Source organism: Schistocerca serialis, chromosome 2 (genome assembly GCF_023864345.2).
Source record: "Schistocerca serialis cubense isolate TAMUIC-IGC-003099 chromosome 2, iqSchSeri2.2, whole genome shotgun sequence".
In the NCBI taxonomy this organism is placed as follows: domain Eukaryota; kingdom Metazoa; phylum Arthropoda; class Insecta; order Orthoptera; family Acrididae; genus Schistocerca; species Schistocerca serialis.
The window spans coordinates 1,026,750,830-1,026,772,961 of NC_064639.1; positions in this window are offsets into that span (position 1 = coordinate 1,026,750,830).

Consider the following 22,132-nt stretch of genomic DNA (forward strand, 5'->3'; position numbering starts at 1 on the left):
GTAAGTTTTGCTGATCGCTTCTTGTAATTTGTATCCTTGATTACTATGCTTGTCATCAGCAAACATTACAGTTTTTGTGTTGCTCTTTAAAGTAATTGGAAGATCAGTCATGCAGATTAAGAACAAGAGCTGGCCCAGTACATACCATGGAGGGACCATACAGTATGTTTCCCCATTCTTGTGTTAGTTCCATGCCTTTAACAGAGTCAATCAATGAATCATTTTGCTTTCTGTTAAGAAGATAAGACTGCACCTATCTGAGAAGGACATCGCTTCTGTCATAACCTTTACAGTTTGCGTATTAGAATTTGGCAAGGTTACACAGTAATTTTTCTGTTTAGCTCTGCCATGACTGTGTTCATGAAGTTTTATATGTTTTTTTTTTTTCTGTAGAGAAAACTTTATGGAAGCCAGACTGAGAAGCAGCTAATAAATTATGCTCAGAAAAAATTATTTGCTACCCTATCATAGGCCAGATTCCCAGAAACATTTGAAAAGAATGATGTAAGTCTGTAATTAGAAGAAATTTGCTTGTTTTTTGTTATATAGATGAGTGTTACTACAGCATATTTAAATCTGTCAGAAAATATGCCCTGAGTCATTAATTGTTTACAGAGGTAAGTAAAGCACATAAATGACATGAGAACAAGACAGATTATTGTTTGATGTAAAGATGTCACATTAAGTTTGCAGACAGGAACAATAAGCTGCTGGAGATGACGGTCATATGTGTGTTAGGCGTACTTGCTTGTGTGAATGAATGTATGTGTATTTCCTTTTCTGACAAAGACTGAGGAAGAAAGCTAATATGTAAGTGCCTTTTCATTGTCCCTATCTGCAACTTAATGTGTCATCTTTATGGTAAGTAGCAATCTATCTTTTCCTTATATTGTTGATATTCTAACCTGGAGTTTCCACTGTTGTAAATCATGTAATGTCAGAATAAGATTTTAATATTCTGCTGGAAACAATATCACTGCGGCAGAATTTCCACTTTTTAGTGATCTGATGAGTTAGAAAATCTTGTTAACTGATTATTTTGTCACTTCTTGACAGTACAAATCAAAAACACAATATTGTGTATGTTCTAGAGGACTTGTAACACTACTGCCTGCTGCTGCTATACCATAACCTTAAAGTTGGAGGCAGGTCATGAAATAAAACTATCTTGATAAAGCAGTTATGGTATAAAGCAACAGAGTTGTGTTACCCTCTGAAAGGAATTTAGTTGTGTTGACCGTGATATACCTAACGGAGGTGGGTTATGGGAGGTGAAAGTCAGAATTACGTAAATATTTAAACAGTAACAAACAATATTTTGCCTATCCACAGTGTCCAAATAATAATAAAAATGGTCACCAGCCTAATTAGGCACAAGAGTGAGTAACATTCTTGTTCAAGAAAATAGATATGAGTAACTTTAATGGACAGACACAGCCTATACTTTATCACACGAGAGTGCAATGAACTCTGGCACCTGCATATGTTCACCTTACAGGTGGAACTGACTGAGCTGAACAAACTATTTGCATAAATATAACAGATAATGAAACACACTATTGCCTTGAGGACTTAGTCAAACACAAATTGGACATAGGTTCAATATTACTTTTCAAACATTCCTATCTGACATCAAAAATGGATATGGTTTACAGCGAAATAACTTATTGTGCATAGGTTAAGTCTCTCACTACTAAACACCTTTCTACTTAGAATGAAAATTAAATGGAATTCACTAACAGATTATTTCTCACTGTCTTTTGAATAAAGAAGTTACTGTTTTCATAGATAGTACTCTTTCTATTAATCGTTATCTAGCATGAGCATACTAGACAGACTGTAGATCCTGTTACACCATTTGTGGTGTCACCGCCAGACACCACACTTGCTAGGTGGTAGCTTTTAAATCGGCCGCGGTCCGTTAGTATACGTCGGACCCACGTGTCGCCACTATCAGTGATTGCAGACCGAGCGCCGCCACACGGCAGGTCTAGAGAGACTTCCTAGCACTCGCCCCAGTTGTACAACTTACTTTGCTAGCGATGGTTCACTGACAAAATATGCCCTCATTTGCCGAGACGATAGTTTAGCATAGCCTTCAGCTAAGTCATTTGCTATGACCTAGCAAGGCGCCATTATCAGTTACTATTGCTATTGTGAATCATGCACCGTCCAGACCGACATTCACCATTAATGGATTAAAGTTAAGTATTCCACCAGATACGTCCTTTTTTTCTAAATTCTAATTTCCTTGTCCTGTTCCAGACCTCATGCCAGCCTGCGTGAGCTAAAACACGTGCCTTTTGGCCTCCTCTAGTAACTCGGTGTTGGCTCTCCTGCCAACCAAAACATTGGCGACGAGGCAAAACCACGTTCTTATTGATATTGCCCTGATTTACTTGTGTAATGGCTTCGCCACAATCTCCAGATGTACTGTCCGAATTTTATCACTTACAGAATCAGCAGACGCAGGCCTTACTGGATGCCCTTGGACGGCTCGTCCAGGGTCAACAGGCAATGCAAAACGATGCGGCAGCCGCCGCTCCACCGCTAACGCCACTACAACACGCTGTTGCACCAACTTTTCAACCTTTTGATGGTGCACTGGAAAGCTGGACGGAGTGGTCACGCCAATTTGGATTCCATCTTGCCACCTACAGAATTCAAGGTAACAAGCGGCAGCCTTTTTTGTTATTATCAGTCGGTGTACAAACGTACCGTGTGATAGTCAAATTATTCCCCGACGCGACGTAGCAACTCTGTCCTACGACGAAATTTTGTCTGCATTAGATGCATATTTCAAAGAATCAATCAATGTAGTTGCGAAAAGGTATACCTTCTTTCGTACAAAACGTACGGCAGGTCAGACTAATCGGGAGTGGGTTGCAACCTTGCATGGCCTTACGAAGGATTGTGCTTTTGAGTGTCAATGTGGACTCCCTTATTCAGATACTATGGTACGTGATGCAATTGCACAGAATGTTTCTGATGTTCGTATAAGGGAACAGATTTTGAAACTAGTCAATCCCTCCCTTCAACAAGTGATGGACATATTGGATCGGCAGGACACACTTGACTTTGCTCAGGAATCATTTGAAACTTCACCAGCCGTGTGTCAGGTTAACCGGCCCTCCGGGCGAGCTGCATGGAGCAGTAAACAGCCCTCGGGCCCCGCCGCGCCCATGCCGCCAGGCTCTCAGCCACGTGTGCCACGCAGGCAAGCAAATGCAGTGCTAAAATCATGCCAACGGTGTGCTACTAGACATTCGCGTGAGAATTGCCCGTCACGCGAGGCTATTTGCTTTTTCTGTAATAAAACAGGACATGTTCAGTGTTTGCCAGAAAAATCTCAGATCGGAAACTCAAAACCATTCCAGGCCCTTTGCTTCACGCCGAATTCGAACCAAGGATACTCAGGCTTGTGAAACTTTGCCCATGGAAATTCATGTAGTTCATTCCACTCCGCTCAGTGCCACTCCTTCTAACAGTGACTGTGTTCGTCCCACAAATAGTGTGCGTCGACATTGCCGGAAATACCGTCAACTCGCAAGTGATTATGTATCAGTGTCAGTTCACGTTGCACAAGACAGTCGCTCTTGTCGTCAGCAGGACAATAAACTTTTTGTAGACTTGGACATTAACGGCAAAGTGCTACCATTCCAGCTTGATACCGGAGCTGCAGTTTCACTGATCAATCAAGACACGTACAAACAGCTGGGCACACCTCCGTTGCGTGCCACAAATGTTAAGTTAACTAGTTATTCAGGTCAAGATATCATTGTGTTAGGACAGTGCAGCCTTCTTGCAACATACAAAGGACAAACAAAACTTGTGTCATTTTATGTCCTTCATTCTTCTTCTGCAGTGAACTTGTTTAGTTTTGATTTATTTCAGTTGTTTAACTTGTCGATAGTAAATCAGGTCCTATCAGTGAACCAGACTGTGCCTTCAGACAGTGTTTCTCATCTATGTGAAGAATTTGCAGACATTTTTGCACCGGGCCTTGGTTGCGCTAAGAACTATAAAGCACATTTGGAACTGAAAGTAAACACGCAACCGAAATTTTTCAGAGCGTGCAATGTTCCCCACGCATTGCGTGATGAGGTCGCAAAAACATTACACGATTTGGAATCACAAGGTGTAATTGAATGTGTGCAGGCTTCTCTCTGGGCATCACCCTTAGTAATTTTGCCAAAACCCTCGGGAAAATTGAGACTTTGTGTGGACTTCAAGGGAACAGTGAATCCACAACTAGTGATTGCAACTTTTCCTTTACCCCGTCCGGAAGATCTTTTTGACAAACTGTGCCCGGGTAAATATTTTTCGAAGTTGGACCTAGCAGATGCATACTTGCAAATACCGGAGGACGAAGAATCCCAGTGCGTTTTGGTGGTTAACATGGATCTTGGTTTGTATCAATTCAAACGACTGCTATTTGGGTGTGCATCCGCCCCTGCATTGTGTCAGCAGTATCTACAAACTGTTTGTGCGTCGGTCTCTACTGCAGCAAACTATCTGGATGATATTGTGATCTCCGGAAAGATGGAAGAAGAACTTTGAGCCAATCTCAGAACATTATTTCAGGTCTTGCGACAAAATGGTCTTCGCTTGCGGAAGGACAAATGTGTGTTTTTTGCTCTTGACTTGCCCTACCTGGGACATGTACTCAATGCCCAAGGCATACATCCCAGTCCAGAGCACCTCCGTGCCATACAAGACTTGCCTTCGCCACAGAATTAGAAGCAGCTACAGAGTGTGCTGGGAAAAAGTAATAATTATCACCGTTATATCCCACAAGCCTCTTCCATTTCAGCTCCGCTTCATCGCCTACGCTGTAAAGGTGTTCCGTTCGTCTGGACGATGAAATGCAAATGCGCCTTTTGCCAGTTGAAATCGGCGTTGCTTTCCAATACTTGCCTTACGCCATTCGATCTCCAGAAGCCCCTTTTGTTGATGGTGGATGCATTGGATTTTGGGATCGGTGCTGTGCTTGCGCACAAAGATGGATCGCGCGATCGCCCTATTGCCTTTGCGTCCAAATTGCTCTCGTCTGCGCAAAGAAATTATTCACAGATCAAGAAAGAAGCATTGGCTCTCGTATTTGGTGTTACAAAGTTTCATGATTTCTTGTATGGTTGTCACTTTACCATCATCACAGACCACAAACCTTTGACATCGCTTTTTCATCCGAACAAGCCTGTACCTCCCCGTACAGCGCAGAAATTCATTCGCTGGTCTATTTTCCTCTCGCAGTACCGCTACGATATCTTGTATCGGTCCACTGCTAAGCAGGGAAACCCCGATGCATTGTTCCGTTTGCCTGTTGCTGAGGATAGAGCATTCGATTCCTCTGAACTTTTTTGCATGTTCATTTATTCAGAAACTGATGCCGTGGTCGAATCGTTTCTGATTGATTTTTGTCGTGTAGCTACTGCCACAACTGGCGACCCTGTCCTTGCTACCATTTTGCGTTTTGTTGCTACACAATGGCCCTTGTCAATGTCATGGATCGGGGATCCGTTGGTTCACCGATTTTTTGCTCACCAGGAGAGACTTTTTGTTCGACGTGGTGATTTGCTGTTGCGTTCTGATAATGATCAGTCCAGGGTCGTGGTTCCACGTTCATTACAGTCCTCTGTTTTACAGCTTCTCCACCAAGGACATTGGGGTATAGTGAGAACGAAACAACTTGCTCGTCAGCACTGTACTTGGTTCGGAATCGATGCTGCGATTACGAATATGTGCTCTTCTAGCATGGTGTGTGCCGAACAACAATCAGCTCCACCGCGGAAATTCTTTGCATGGCCAAAAGCCACTGCTAAGCAGGGAAACCCCGATGCATTGTTCTGTTTGCCTGTTGCTGAGGATAGAGCATTCGATTCCTCTGAACTTTTTTGCATGTTCATTTATTCAGAAACTGATGCCGTGGTCGAATCGTTTCTGATTGATTTTTGTCGTGTAGCTACTGCCACAACTGGCGACCCTGTCCTTGCTACCATTTTGCGTTTTGTTGCTACACAATGGCCCTTGTCAATGTCATGGATCGGGGATCCGTTGGTTCACCGATTTTTTGCTCACCAGGAGAGACTTTTTGTTCGACGTGGTGATTTGCTGTTGCGTTCTGATAATGATCAGTCCAGGGTCGTGGTTCCACGTTCATTACAGTCCTCTGTTTTACAGCTTCTCCACCAAGGACATTGGGGTATAGTGAGAACGAAACAACTTGCTCGTCAGCACTGTACTTGGTTCGGAATCGATGCTGCGATTACGAATATGTGCTCTTCTAGCATGGTGTGTGCCGAACAACAATCAGCTCCACCGCGGAAATTCTTTGCATGGCCAAAAGCCACTTCCCCTTGGCAACGCTTACACATTGATTTTGCTGGTCCATTCTGGAATGCTCGATGGTTGGTTCTGGTAGATGCCTTCAGTAATTTTCCTTTTGTTGTCCGGATGTCTTCCATGACGTCATCTGCCACCATCCAAGCATTATCTGCTATCTTTTGCATTGAAGGTCTTCCACAGACTATTGTTTCCGACAATGGCCCCCAATTCATGTCTGCAGAATTTCAGTCATTCTGCAAGGCCAATGGTATTCAACATCTGACGTCCGTGCCGTTTTTGCCACAGTCAAACGGTGCAGCTGAACGAATGGTCAGGACTTACAAGTCACAGATGTTGAAGTTAAAAGAGACGCATTCTCGGGAGGACGTGTTATTGCTCTTTTTGTCCTCGTATCACTTTCAGCCCCAAGATGGTCACTCGCTGGCTAAGTTGCTCCATGGTCACCCTCATCGAACCTTGATGTCTTTGCTACATCCGCCGCATCAGGTTCCTGTGCAGCGGCAGACACCTGCTTTTGCTCCAGGCAACGTTGTCTACTATCGTCACTACTAAGGTTCATGGTGTTGGCTCGAAGAGCGCATTCTTTGCTGCCTCGGACGCGCTATGCATCTGGTTTTGGGGGCTTCTGGTGAGGTGCGCCGGCATCTCAACCAGCTGCGCCTCTGTCGTCGCATGGGATCTGCCGCTCGCCGTCTGCTCTCAGTGACGGTGCCGTTCGGTCAGCGCCCTGGGGACCCATCTACTGGCTTGCCTCAGCCCCAGGTGTTACCGATGCTGCCTTCCATTTTGCCCCATGGCGACGCGCCGCTGCTGCCTGTTCTCCCGCCGGCGATGCCCGCAGTGGATGCGTCACTGCAACCGTCGGGTGCCTCCCTGGGTCACGCACTGCCGATCGCTTCCCGTGACCAGATGTCCTCCGACATGGAACTCTTCCCGCTCCGGACCATATGTCGTCTTCGCCCGTCAGGTGCCCCGACCCGATGGAGGTCGACCCTTCAGCCCCTCCTGTCTCTCTGCAGGTGCATACACCGCATGTTGGCGTGCACCCTGGAGCAGGTTTTCAGGCGTTTCCTAGCTCCCCGCGGTCCGAATGGTAGGGTGTGGGTGGCACAGCCTCGCCTGTTGTTAGGCTCCCCACCTCGTCACATACGTCAACATGGGGTCCTCCCCACAGCGGGCGGAAGCCTTAAGCCACCACCCTACGCCAATTTGTGGAATGTGGTGTCACCGTCAGACACCACACTTGCTAGGTGGTAGCCTTTAAATCGGCTGTGGTCCGTTAGTATACGTCGGACCCGCGTGTCGCCACTATCAGTGATTGCAGACCGAGCGCCGCCACATGGCAGGTCTAGAGAGACTTCCTAGCACTCGCCCCAGTTGTACAACTGACTTTGCTAGCGATGGTTCACTGACAAAATATGCTCTCATTTGCCGAGACGATAGTTTAGCATAGCCTTCAGCTACGTCATTTGCTACGACCTAGCAGGGCGCCATTATCAGTTACTATTGATATTGTGAATCATGTACCGTCACATTCACCATTAATGGATTAAAGTTAAGTATTCCACCAGCTACAACCTTTTTTTCTAAATTCTAATTTCCTTGTCCTGTTCCAGACCTCACGCCAGGCTGCGTGAGCTAAAACGCGTGCCTTTTGGCCTCCTCTAGTAACACGGTGTTGGCTCTCCTGCCAACCAAATCACCATTAATGTGCACTTTTAATACACAAAAGGAACCCAATATTTTACAGAATTTGACTTGAATAGCAAGAGTAATTAAAACTTTCTATAACTAAGTAACTTTGTGCATTTGAACTACTTTCAATTGAGGGGGCCCTTAATCTTGACCACTGTAATGGAGCAAACTATACACACTTTCAATACACTAAAGAAACAAGCCATTAACAAACATGAACATGTAACTTTCAACAATAATAGTTCTCAACTTTTACTGCAGTAGAACACAACTTGATGTGGTTATAAGACAATAGCTCACCTTTGTGTGATTTTCAACAGACTGCACTGTGATCATTTAATTTGCAAATCTCTATAAGCCACAGGTTTGAGAACATTCACTTTAGAAATTGGCAACAAAATATTAATAAGCAGTTTTAATAGAAAAATTATTTTCAGCAGGCATCATTTACTATATTACTCAGTTTTGCTACATTAACTTTAACTTAGTTTCTTCTTACTATCTTCAAGTGGCATTAATAAGTAAAACACTGAGCTTTAATGTTCTTTCAATAAGGACACTGGGTAATCACTTTAGCATGGGAAGGATCCTAAGTGGAAATGTGACCGAGGATAAATCGAGGTAAGATTTCATAAATTGTCTTTTGGGTACCTTGTTATTGAAAACAAATAAATCATCCACATGAGCTGATCCTTCACTGTACATTTCTACAATTCCTTGGTTCCTTTTCAGTGATTATGCAACATGGTGACGAGTGCATGTTGGTGGGTGGATTTGCAGGCGGAAATGATGGACTCTGTCATTTCTTGGTGGCGATGATAGATATCAATTCCAGAATAGTTCCAGCTCTTTATCCATCCATTTGAGGCATTGGAAAGCGGCACGGAAAGCCTCTCTTGGCACCAGCACAATACACAACTTTTACATGAGCAGTTGACAGCTTGGTAGCTACCTTTTTATCCATGCCCACCACATTTTGCGCATGCTACTAAGTTCTGTTCCATAGGGGAACCACACCACCTTTTACATACAAAATAACTCAGAACCCTAAGTGAAGGTCAGCAGTTTACATAACAGCAACCAAACATATTAAATAAAACAGGAAATTTGCACATATTGACACTTCTACAAAAAAAAAAAAAAAAATATTCACCAAATTCCAAATATATACAGTAAGCTTGGTTTCCCTCCAAATGAGACAAAGAATTTAAATGTTAGTTACACTTCATTGCATAGAATCAAACCATGACATCAAAGTTTTTACAAAGAAAGGAGTATACAATTTTGTGTTATCGATTCAATCAAACAACATTTACAGAAGCTCAACGATGGAATGTTGAACATAACAGAAAGCAAAATGAATCAACAAAAGGTATGTAGTGTCTAAGCTATGGTGTTACAGACTAATTAATGGAATTGATCAGTATAAAATGCCCTCATCAGACTTTAACTGACTGTTGTCATCAGCCAAAATTACTTGTCCTGTTGTTACAGTAATTCAGTGTTTTTGCTACAATCTGTGATACCTGTCCTCAGTATGGGATTGTACACCACTTTCTGCAGACACTGGAAGGAGCAGCAGGCAGAGGGAGCATAGAGGAGGGGTAAAATTTTCAAATTTTGCTTCCCATGCAAGACATGGTCAGTCAGGTCAGGGTTGTAGCCCTTGGTTGAGGCAATAAATTGTGTTATGTCTAACTTTGCTTTGAAATGTTCTTTGGCATAGGAACAGATATGAGGTGGTGCACCACTGAGCAGAAAGATTTATTTTTGTGTTATTGGGTGTTGTGAGCATGAAGTTGTTATTGGGTTTGTAGTTCTTACATGTCCTGATTGTGATAAGTTTTATTTTGGTTAATCAGGCAGAGAAATAGCAGCTAGATTGGCTGCACATGATCACAGATGGAGGCTTCAGAATTAGGAGTCCACATTTGTTGGGCATGTACTGAGTGAGAGTGACAACTATCAGCCACAATCCCCTTTCCTCAACATAGTAAACAAAGGCCAAAAACCAGCATGTTGGAAGCCCTAGAAATGAGCAAACATCTGGCTCACAGCACTGATTTAATATTAAATGACCATTGATTTAATATTAAATGACCAAAACTATGAGCACTTAATGCTCATAGTTTTCCAAAGCTTCCCAAACTGTATGTTCCTTTCTAGTCTTCCATTTATCTTTACTTGTTTATTTTATTGTAATTAGCTATGTACTCCATACATTCTGTTAGTCAATTGTCACTCTATCTTTTACTCTGTTTCTGTATCACTTTCCATATGTTTATAACTCTTCAAGCTATTCTTTAGTACTCTTGCCAACTACTAATTTTATCTTGTTGGAACTGTTAACTTAAACTGTCAAATAGGCACTGTTTTTTGAATATGGTGTTAATGTTTTACCTGGTTTGCTTCCTTCATATTTATTTACTGTTAAACTTTTAACTTTTTAATTGCATTACCACTCCACTGTCAAAGATGAAATTTACTCTGTTTTTGTGCCCTAGTCTAAATGAGTAATATCTTTTTCAATATTGTTCACAAATATTGTAACTTGATTGATGACACCAATCAATTAAAGACTGATGATGGCATTGTAAGCTGAAAACCAATCATCTCAATAGATTTAATTTTCTGTGGAGTCAATTTTATTTGAACCACTATTTTTATTCCTTTTTTCTTTAATAGTGTACAGGATAGAGTAGCATGGAGAGCTGCATCAAACCAGTCTCAGGACTGAAGACCACAACAACAACAACAACAACAGCGTCCAGAATGGTTTAGAGTGTTTTATAGCATGTGGAGCAAACAATGAAGTTGACAGGTTGTTGTCAATGGGATGCACCGCTACTCGCCATTCATCTCTGTTTGCAGTAGATATTCATATAGCTGGACAGCTGGTTAAGGTCGTGCCAACACAAAAATCTGCACAGTAGTAAAAAAAATGTTGGCATATGATGTAGCTTGTTTCCACAGCTGGCTCCGCAACTGGTGGGGCAGGCTATACCTACAACAAGCCTGGAATAGGGGATGCACTTGGTTGCTGAGTGGAACAGGTCTTACACATGGAACATTCTTATGGACATGAGCCATGTAATAAGAACTAAGATGTTGGGTGGATATAGTAATGGAGGGTTAGGAAGGATATTCCTTGTTTTAGGGCATAATGAAAAATAATTGAAGCCCTTGTAGGGTGTGTAGTTCAACTGTTCCAGTCTGAGTTGATATTAGTTACTAATGGGTTGCTCCTTTATGCTATTAGTGGGTGTAGTAGGAGTACTAGAAAAAACCTGTTCATGAAATATATTTGGAAGACACTGTCTTTCTCTCAACACAGCTAATGAAGTGAAGATATTTTTGATGGTTTGTAGATTTATATGGGTGGAAGTCTTTATGAAACCATCAGAGAAGTGGAGATCAGCACCTAGGAAGGTAGCTTGCTGATCTGAAAATACTGCTGAAATGGGTGGGGGATACTGTGATAAAGCAGTGGAGGAAAGAGGAAAGTTTGTTTGCCCCTGGGTCAACACTATGAAGATATCATCAGTGATTTGAAGCACATGAAGGGTGTACTATTTTTCAGTGGCTAGGAACAATTGCTCTTGAGGGCCTATAAGAAAGTATTCGTGTAAAGCTGCTGCAGAACTAATTTGCAGAACTGTAGCTCTGAATCAGTCAAAATTTTAAATTTATTCTAAGCACAGAGACCTGTCTCAAACAAAATTATATTCTCCAACACAAATTTTAAAAAAAGGAATGTTAACCATATTACGCATTTCTAGCAGGTGGGTGCAGAGTATTAACCTGATTTGAGAATTTACCATATAAACAAATAAATACATAAGGTGTGGTCTTGACAGTAATATATCAGCTTCTTTCTGGTCAGTAATAATTTCCCCTGGACTTTTCACAATTAGTGAATAGAATAGAATATTTATTCACTTTTGAGTATATTTACATGCAGTCTGTGTTATCAAACAAAGTTTATAGATGAGGGCATGCTGATAATTACTACCCCCCAAATCTTTTATTTGAAAGCTCTAAAGGCTTTGTAAACAAAACAAATGTTATCAACATTCTAAATCTTTATTCTTCATGTCTACATACTTGCAGCCCTCTGCCACTAGACGGCTCCAAACTACAGCATGTAACATTGCAGTGTGTAATGTAACTATGTCAGTGCATGAGAATCAGTGTGGTGTAACCTAGTTTCATATTCAAAGAATTCATCCACATATCTGTACCTAGCATGTCTGACCATTATATAATTTCTATGACATACTCATTAGAATGTTACAGAAAGAAACTGCAACTGACTACATACTGAGACTTCAGCATGACAATGCCAGACCATGCACAAGCACTGTGACATCTGCAACAATTTGATGCCATTGGTTCACTACCATTGATCTCCTCCATACAGTATCGACTTGGCTCCATCTGAGTTTCATCTGTTCCCAAAACTTAAATGTTGAGAAATAAATATGTAGACACAAAGTTTGGTGAATCTACATGGCTAGATCTTTCTAACACTACAGACGTAACTGATGAGGCGGTGGAGTAGGGGCATACAAACGCTCTGATTTATCGCATACTGTGCTATATGTGTCTAACAATAATGAAGATAAACAAGTGGAAAATCTGTTCATAGAGATCAAATCTCTTAACAGAAAGTGCCTGATATGTGTCCTCTACAAACCTTCTAAAGTGGGTGCTGCTTCGAAACTGCTCTTTCACATCTTGAACTGACATATGAGTATACATTTATAGCTGATGACACCAACACAAATTTTCTATATAACAGTTCAAATGGCTCTGAGCACTATGGGACATAACATCTGAGGTCATCAGTCCCTATACAACAGTCCTTCCAGTGTGAAAATTAAGCGGTTGCTTTCTTCTTCAAACATGTCACTACTTCAGCTTACTCCTACCCATTGTATGAATAGTAGCACACTCTCATGGATATATTTGCAATGAAATCCCAAAACAGAGTAATTTCTATGTCTCAAATATCTGTACCTAGCATGTGTGACCATTATATAATTTCTATGACATACTCATTAGAATGTTCCAGAAAGAAACTGCAACTGTCTACATACTGAGACTTCAAAGTTTTTATTTTATCTAAACTTGCAACTGAGGCATAAGAAATAGTTTGGGGCTAATCCATTCTTGGACATAAATGGAAAACTTCATGGATTTACTCAGAGACCTCAGAGGTGCTGTACATCAGGCATACAAACTATGCCCCACTCCTGAAAATCACATTGCTTACAGCATCTACTGGGCATTATGGCATTGCAGTCCAAGTGATGAAACTTGACCCACTACTGCCCACTACAACAGATATCTTCAATGGCTTCTTAACCACAAATAGTTTCACTGAGGCCAGGAAACAGGGACTAGTTAAGCCACTACCTAAAAAGGACATTGCTACAGCACCTTCTGATTACTCACCTATTTTCATCCTTCCTGCACTGTCCAAGGCATCAGCCAGCAAAGCATCAGAATGTGTAATCCACAACCAGCCAGCAAATTACCTAACTGTAAACAACCTAGTAGATGAATACCAATCAGCTTGATGTTAAGCAACCCTAACTCACAAAAAAATCTCTCACACACACACACACACACACACACACACACACACACACACACACACACACACACATACAAAAAAAAAAAAAAATTCCATAAACATTACAGCTGCAGCACAACATCATAAAGGTAACAGATGACCTGAAGATTTCCATGGATGCACAAGAGACAACTATCATGTGCTTCTTAGACTTCAGGATAGCCTTTGACACTGCTGACTTCGACATTTTACTTGCCAAACTTACCAACATAAATTTATTATCATGTGCATTGCAATGGTTTTGCTCATACCTGATGTCATGCCAGCAATGCAACATGTCTGGGACTTTAAAATCACAATGGAGGCAGGCAGGTAGTATCAGGCATTCCCCAGGGTTCAGTATTAGGTTCTGTACTCTTTTCATCGTATATAAGTGATGTGTCATTAGTTTCATCCCACTGCAAACACCACATGTTCAATGATGACCTCCAGTTGCATGTAAGTCCAAGACCAATAAACCTGAAGAAAGCCACCAAGAATCTCAATACCATCCTGTAAGCACTGTCAAAATAGGTGTGAGATGTAGGGTTAAATTTCAACTCATCCAAAACCTAAGAGGTACTTCTGGTGTCCAATAGCACAGAAGTTGAATGTGTGCTAGAGGATTGGACCTGGATACCCATTAGGGGTCTCTGTGCTCTGGCACACCTGTGCCATGAGCCTCATCGTGCAAGTGAGCCACTCTCTATGCTGCATGAAGTCTGTAGCCAATTGTGTTTACCGTGGCCATGTATTTAGGTGACCGTGTGGTGCTATTCTGGCAATCTGATACTCATCTACATCTACATCTACATACATACTCCGCAATCCACCAAATGGTGTGTGGTGGAGGGTACCTCGTACCACAACTAGCATGTTCTCTCCCTGTTCCACTCCCAAACAGAACGAGGGAAAAATGACTGCCTATATGCCTCTGTATGAGCCCTAATCTCTCTTATCTTATCTTTATGGTCTTTCCGCGAAATATAAGTTGGCGGCAGTAAAATTGTACAGCAGTCAGCCTCAAATGCTGGTTCTCTAAATTTCCTCAGTAGAAATTCATGAAAAGAATGCCTCGTTTCCTCCAGAGACTCCCACCCAAGTTCCTGAAGCATTTCCGTAACACTCGCGTGATGATCAAACCTACCAGTAACAAATCTAGCAGCCCGTCTCTGAATTGCTTCTATGTCCTACCTCAATCCGACCTGATAGGGATCCCAAACGCTTGAGCAGTACTCAAGAATAAGTCGTATTAGTGTTTTATAAGCATTCTCCTTTACAGATGAACCACATCTTCCCAAAATTCTATCAATGAACCAAAGATGACTATCCGCCTTCCCCACAACTGCCATTACATGCTTGTCCCACTTCATATCACTCTGCAATGTTACGCCCAAATATTTAATCAACATGACTGTGTCAAGCGCTACACTACTACTGGAGTATTTAAACATTACAGCATTCTTTTTCCTATTCATCTGCATTAATTTACATTTATCTATATTTATAGTTAGCTGCCATTCTTTACACCAATCACAAATCCTGTCCAAGTCATCTTGTATCCTCCTACAGTCACTCAACGATGACACCTTCCCGTACACCACAGCATCATCAGCAAACAGCCACACATTGCTATCCACTCTATCCAAAAGGTCATTTATGTAGATAGAAAACAACAGCGGACCTACCTCACTTCCCAGTGGCACTCCAGTTGATACCCTCACCTCCGATGAACACTCACCATTGAGGACAAGGTACTGGGTTCTATTACTTAAGAAGTCTTCGAGCCACTCACATATTTGGGAACCAATCCCATATGCTCGTACCTTAGTTAGGAGTCTGCAGTGGGGCACCGAGTCAAATGCTTTCCGGAAGTCAAGGAATATGGCATCCATCTGATACCCTTCATCCATGGTTTGCAAGACATCATGTGAAAAAAGGGCGAGTTGCGTTTCGCAGGAGCAATGCTGTCTAAATCCATGCTGATGCATGGATAGCAACTTCTCTGTCTCAAGGAAATTCATTATATTCGAACTGAGAATATGTTTGAGAATCCTGCAACAAACCAATGTTAAGGATATTGGTCTGTAATTTTGAGGATCCGTCCTTCTACCCTTCTTTAATACAGGCGTCGCCTGCGCTTTTTTCCAGTCACTCGGGACTTTACGTTGGGCAAGAGATTCGTGATAAATGCAAGCTAAGTAAGGAGCCAATGCAGTAAAGTACTCTCTGTAAAACCGAATTGGACCCCAGGGATGTCTATCACTATGTCCTCCATACAGGAATCTGCACGAGACTCAAACAGCGGTATTTAAAATTTCAGCTTTTGTTTTGCTGTCTTCCGTTGCCAGGCCAGACTGATCAGTGAGTGACTGGATGGAAGCCTTCGACCCGCTTACTGATTTCCTTGGGTTTTCAGCAAGATCTTTTGCTAAGGTATGACAGTGGTAGCAGTTGTATGCTTTGCGCATCACTCTTTTTACAGCAGCACGAATCTCTACTAACTTTTGCCTGTCCTCATTCTCCCGATCTTTCTTGTACTGCAAGTGCAACTGTCTTTGCTTCCTGAGCATTCTACGAACTGCGCTGTTAAACCATGGCGGGGCTTTTCCATCCGTAACCCACTTTTTCGGCACATACTTGTCCAATGCGTGATTTAGAATGTGTTTAAAATTTGCCCATAATTCTTCCACGTCCATCGTACCAGAAGTAAATGAAGTCGATTCATTTACTAAGTGGGATGCTAACAATTGCTTATCTGCTTTTTCTAGTAAGAATACTCTCCTAGCCTTCTTGCCTGACGCATTGGCTGTTGACTTAACTGCTCAAGACAGTTTTTGGATAATGCGTTCAAAAGTAATTCACACAACGGCTTGTCTGTTCCACCTGTACTGAATCCATAGACATCCCAGTCTATACTAGGTAGGTTGAAGTCGCCTCCGACTGATATAGCATGATCTGGGTACTTCTGCGATACAGAGTGTAGACTCCCTTTGAATGATTCTACAACTGTCATGGTGGAACCTGGTGGCCGATAATAACACCCAACAATTAACTTTATTTCTCCTAGCCCTGTTAAACGTGTCCAGATAATTTCACAGTCACACTCTACTTCGACCTAAGTAGACACAATATTTTTGTCAACTGCAATGAAGACACCACCTCCTACAGTGTCTAATCTGTCTTTCCGATACATGTTCCAACCCTCACTAAATATTTCAGAACTTCCTATCTCAGGGTTCAGCCAGGTCTCAGTTCCGAGAATAATTTGGAATAATTTGTGCACCACACGCTTCCTGGAGGGCAGTAAATTCAGGAACTTTACTCCAAACACTCTGAAAATTTACTGCTAATATCTTGATAGCTGAAGTGTCTTTACACAGAGCACATCCTGACTTCCCTGCCTGCATGTTGACTGGTGAGTGTTCATCAGGACACCTCGCACTACTGCCTAGCCTCAAAGACCCCCATATGCACGCCACAAGTACTCTGCTACCCGAGTAACCACTTCCTTTGTGTAGTGCACCCCTGACCTATCTAGGGACGTCCTACAATTCCCCACCCAGTAGCACAAGTCTAGAAATCTGCAGCCAAGATCGTCACAGAGTCGATGAAGCCTCTGGTTGAGACCCTCCACTTGGCTCCAAACCAAAGGACCCCGATCCACTCTGGGAACGATGCTGAAACTAGAGAGCTCTGCTTGCACCCCGCGTGCGAGGCCAGTGGTCTTCACCAAATCTGTCAGCCACCTGTACGAACTGAACTTGCCTAGTTCATGTAAGCATCTCGGCTGTACTGTATTCTAGTTCCGTATGTTGTTGTTTGGAGGTCTCCTGCGCTGGTATTGTCTTGTTGTGTTTGTCACGTCCATTCTTGCTTGCTTGCCTCGTGTTGTGTCCTAGTCAGTCATAGTGTATGTTGTCCACTACTTGTTTCTCTGCCCTGTCTGCTCATTGTGAGTGATACATCCCATGGCTTCCCCCACCTGGTGGCTTCACATCCTCCTCCTCTGCCATGCGTTTCTCTCTGATCACACTTGGCTATAACATTGGCGATGAGGTAAAAGGTTCGGTAGCATGGAAGCTAAGTTGGTCTGTCTCCTGGAGCAACAACAGCAGCTCAAGCAGCAGAAGCAGCACCAGTTAGATGTTTTACAGCAATCCTTGCAGTTGCTGATGGACAAAGTCACAGCACAGGGTGCCCTATCGCACCAGCTCATGGGTGTCCCAATTTCTGACACTTCCCCACATCTGCCGTCATTTCTGCCCTTTAACAACGATAAGGAAGACTGGGAAACACACTTGCATCATCTGAAACAACATTTCACAGTGTTTCAGGTCAACGATGACTCATTACAGTGGTCGTTATTCTTGTCCTGGGCGTCACTGGACACATTTTTTCTGCTCTGCAAGTTGGCACTGCTATCAGACCCTGTGGCTCTCTCCTTTGACAAGACATGTGTGCTGCTGACTAACTACTATTCCCAGCAATACTATGTCGTGGCATTTCGGCTTGAGTTCCACCAGTACCACAAACAGCCCAGTCACTCATACCGTGCTTGGGTCACGGACTTGCAGAGTCTCAGCTGCAAATGCAACTTCAGTTGAACCAATCAGTGTTGCAAGGTGTTGTGTGTGGACTCCTTGATTCGCGATATTGCCATTCAACTGGCACCCAATTCCAAGGTTCGCACAGCTGCACTGAAACTTGATAAGCCCTCGTTGGAAGACATTCTGCCCATAGCCCACTCCTTTTAAATCACACAAGTGGCAAACAAGCGTTTCATGGCAAGGATACAGGTGGCAGCAGTAGAGTGTTCCCCATGTGCACCTCCTGCATGCCATCAGCAGGGTAGAACCCACAGAAAGCAACGTCGTCAAGACTCCTCCTTGTACGATGTCTCTATGGCTTCAGAGCCACCAGTCGCGCCTCATCGGCAGTTGCATGGGTCACTTCCATACTTCTCGCGGTTCTTTTCCATCCACTCCCACACAGACTGTCCCCATTGCTGGAAGATGTGCACACTCTGTGAGAAAGATGGCCAACTCTGATCTGGCAATCAGTAATCACACTGCAATCAGTCGTCTCACTGGATGCCCCATTGATGCAGAAGTTGTTTCTCGTGTTCCACACTTTTAATGTGGATGTCCATATCTGGGTTGATATGGGGGCCACTATCTCCTTGATCAATCTGGTGTCGAATATACGCCTGGGTTCCCCGAAGCTGTTTCCCACTTCTCAGCGATTAGTCACATATGGTGATGGTTCTATCCCCCTTTGTGGGCAGTTTTCGGTCCAGGCCATCTATAAACAAGTTCTCCAGATCCTGACCCTACTGGTGGTCGACCATCCCTTGGCTTCAAACAGCTTTGGACTCGATGCTTTCATACTGTTTGGCTTTTCAATTTATGAAGAAGTTAAGGTCATTTCCACTGCTGTTCCATTCCAGGACCTCGCTGATCTGTGCTCGGGCTATGCCTCTCTGTTTCAGTCTGAATTAGGGTGTGCTTCGGACTTCCAGGTGCATATTGCTCTCTGGTCAGGTGCTCAGCCTCAGTTCTTCTGGGCTTGGCCGAATCTGGTGGCCTTACATCCAGCTGTCATGCAAGAGCTCAATTGACTGCAAGCTGCTGGTGTCATTGAGCCCGTGTAACCAAGTGCTTGGGCGACCCAGTTTGTGGTGAACAGGAAACTCAATGGCTCTCTTCGCCTATGTGGGATTTCAGAGTTACACTCAATGCAGCCACAGGTTGAAACTTATCCCATTCCCTGGCAGGAGGACCTTCTTGCCAAACTTGCACATGGCAAGTACTTCCCTAAGATCGACCTGGCTGGGGTTTACCACCAAAAACCCTTAGAGGAGGAATCCCAGACATCATTGTCATCAACATGCTTTTTGGATTATATAAATACAAGCGCCTTCCATTTGGTATTTCCTCAGTGCCAGCCATTTTCCAGAGGTACCTGGAGCAGCTTCCTCAGCCCATCCCGGCTTGTGTCAGTTATCTCGATCACATCTTGGGTCACCGGCCATACACACCATGAACATTTGTAAAACCTCAGTACATTATTTCATGCCCTGCAGACCCCGGTTTACGCTGTCAGCTGGAAAAGTGTAGTTTCTTTCAACCAGAAGCTAGATATGTGGGGCACTGGCTCAGTAAAGACAGCATTTGTCCATCGAATTGCTACATCATGGCCATCAACTCCCTTCCCTGCCCCAAGGATTTATCTGACCTCCACGTTTTTTGGGCAAGGTTAACTGCAAAAAGTTTTTAACTCAAGACTGTTGACGTTGCACAGCCCCTGAATAACTTGCGTTGCAAATGGGTGCTTTTCAAGTGGATTCCTGCCTCTGATCAAGCTTTTCTTCACTTGAAAGTTGTGCTCAAGTCTGCCCCCTTGCCTGACTCTCTTCTCTCCAGACTGCCTCTTGGTTGTGGTGGCTGATGCTTTGGCCTATGGTATTGGGGCACTCCTGACTCACAGGAATCAGGATGGCTCCAAACAGCTCATTGCAGGCTCTCAGTTCCGGTGAGTGCTTCTGTTCGCTGTGGAGGCTGACGCCCATCAGGTGACCATTCCACCCAATTTGTGCCCCCACGTCCTCTGCTTGCTACACTGAGGACACTGTGATTGACCTGTACGAAGGCATTGGCTTGCCAGCATGTATATTGGCCCGGCATTGAAGGCAACATCGAATGCTTGGTCAGTGGGTGCACGGTGTGTGCATGTCATAGGCCAGCCCTCCACAGTAATTTGCACCCTGGCCCACACCTCACTGGCCCTGGGATTGCATCCATCTTGATTCTGCAGGCCAGTTCTTGGGATCGATGAGATTGTTTATTGTGGGTGCATACTCCCGATACCCGTATGTGGTGCGCATGGCATCCACCATGACTGAGGCCACCCTCACAGCCTTGGCCCACGTTCTCACCATCAAAGGCCTACCTTGTACCTTGGTCTCTGATAATGGCCCCCAGTTGACATCAGCCTCCTTCGACGCATTCTGTGAGGCCAACAGTATCAAATACATCTGCACCCGTCCACTTCATCCGTCCTTCAATGGCACATCAAAACGACTTGTCAGGACGGTTAAACAACAGCTGACAAAAGCAGTTGAATCCTCTGCCACCACATCGGCCTTCACCATACTACTGAGCACTTGTTGCACCACGCCGACGGATGGTCATAGTCCCGCAGAACTCCTCCATGGATGGCAACCATGGACACTGCTCCTTCTGATGATGCCATCACCTTCTGAGACTTGCTTTCGACCCTCTCAGTGCTACACCCCGGGCACAGTGGTGGGGGCCCACTTGTATGGGGGCAAGGCTGCTTGGACTCCCACCACAGTAGCCATGACCTTAGGATGGTGTGTAACATCGGTACAGATGCAGTAAGAGCTTGAGTGCTGCCACCATAACCAATTCTGTCCCTGTACTCCTTCGTGGCACCTCATGTTCCCCAAACCCTCACTAGAGTGCGCACAAGGCCCTTGAGTTGGCCCCACTGCCAATGGCCTCTGGCTCCCACAGGCATGCCAGCACTTCTTCCTGCAGCCTCCAGGATCAGAGACGCTGTGCGATGTCCTGCTGTCCAGTGACATTTTGATGGATTTCGTAGCCTGCCTTACCAACCCACCACTGGCAGTCATTGACACAGGGTCTCTGTCCATCCCTCCTTCCATCCAACACAGCACCATGTAGTGCTTCCGCCTCTATGCAAAGGTTTCGGGGGGGGAGGAATCTGGTGTCGGACGGCACAGAAGTTGACTGCGCGCCAGAGGATATGGACTTGGATACTCACTAGGGGCCTCTGTGTTCCGGCGTGCGTATGCAGTGAGCCTTGCCTTGTGAGTGCACCACTCTCTGTACCACATGAAGTCTGCAGTCAATCGCGTTTCTCACAGCCGTGTATTTAGGCGGCCACACAGCACTACTCCGGCAGCCTGCTACTCACCTAGTTCACATAAGCATCTCAACCATACTGCATTCCAGTTACGTGTGTCATAGTTTGGAGTGTTGCTATGATGGTGTTGTCTCATCATGTTTGTCACCCCTGTTCTTGCTTGCCTGCCTCGTGTTGTGTCCTGGTTGTTTGTAGTGTCTGTTGTCCACTACTTGTTTGTCTGTGCTGTCTGTTCGTTGTGAGTGGTACCTCCTGTGGTTTCCCCCACCTGGCGGCTTTGCATCACCTTTCTCCACCGTGTACCGCTCGCTGGTTGCTCTCAGCTACAACAGTACTGGGTGGTCATTATAGGCTCATTAGTCTGAAATGACTGGAATTACTAACATTTCTAATGCTAAATGGGACAAACATCAACTTACCTCTTTCAGAGAAGAGCCAAGGAGCAATAATAGATGAAAATCTAAATGGGACTGAGCACATAACTGCAATGTGCAAGAAAGCATTAGCTTCTCTCCATGCCCTACAAAAATATAAAAAACTCTCCCTCTTAATCTGAAAAAGGAA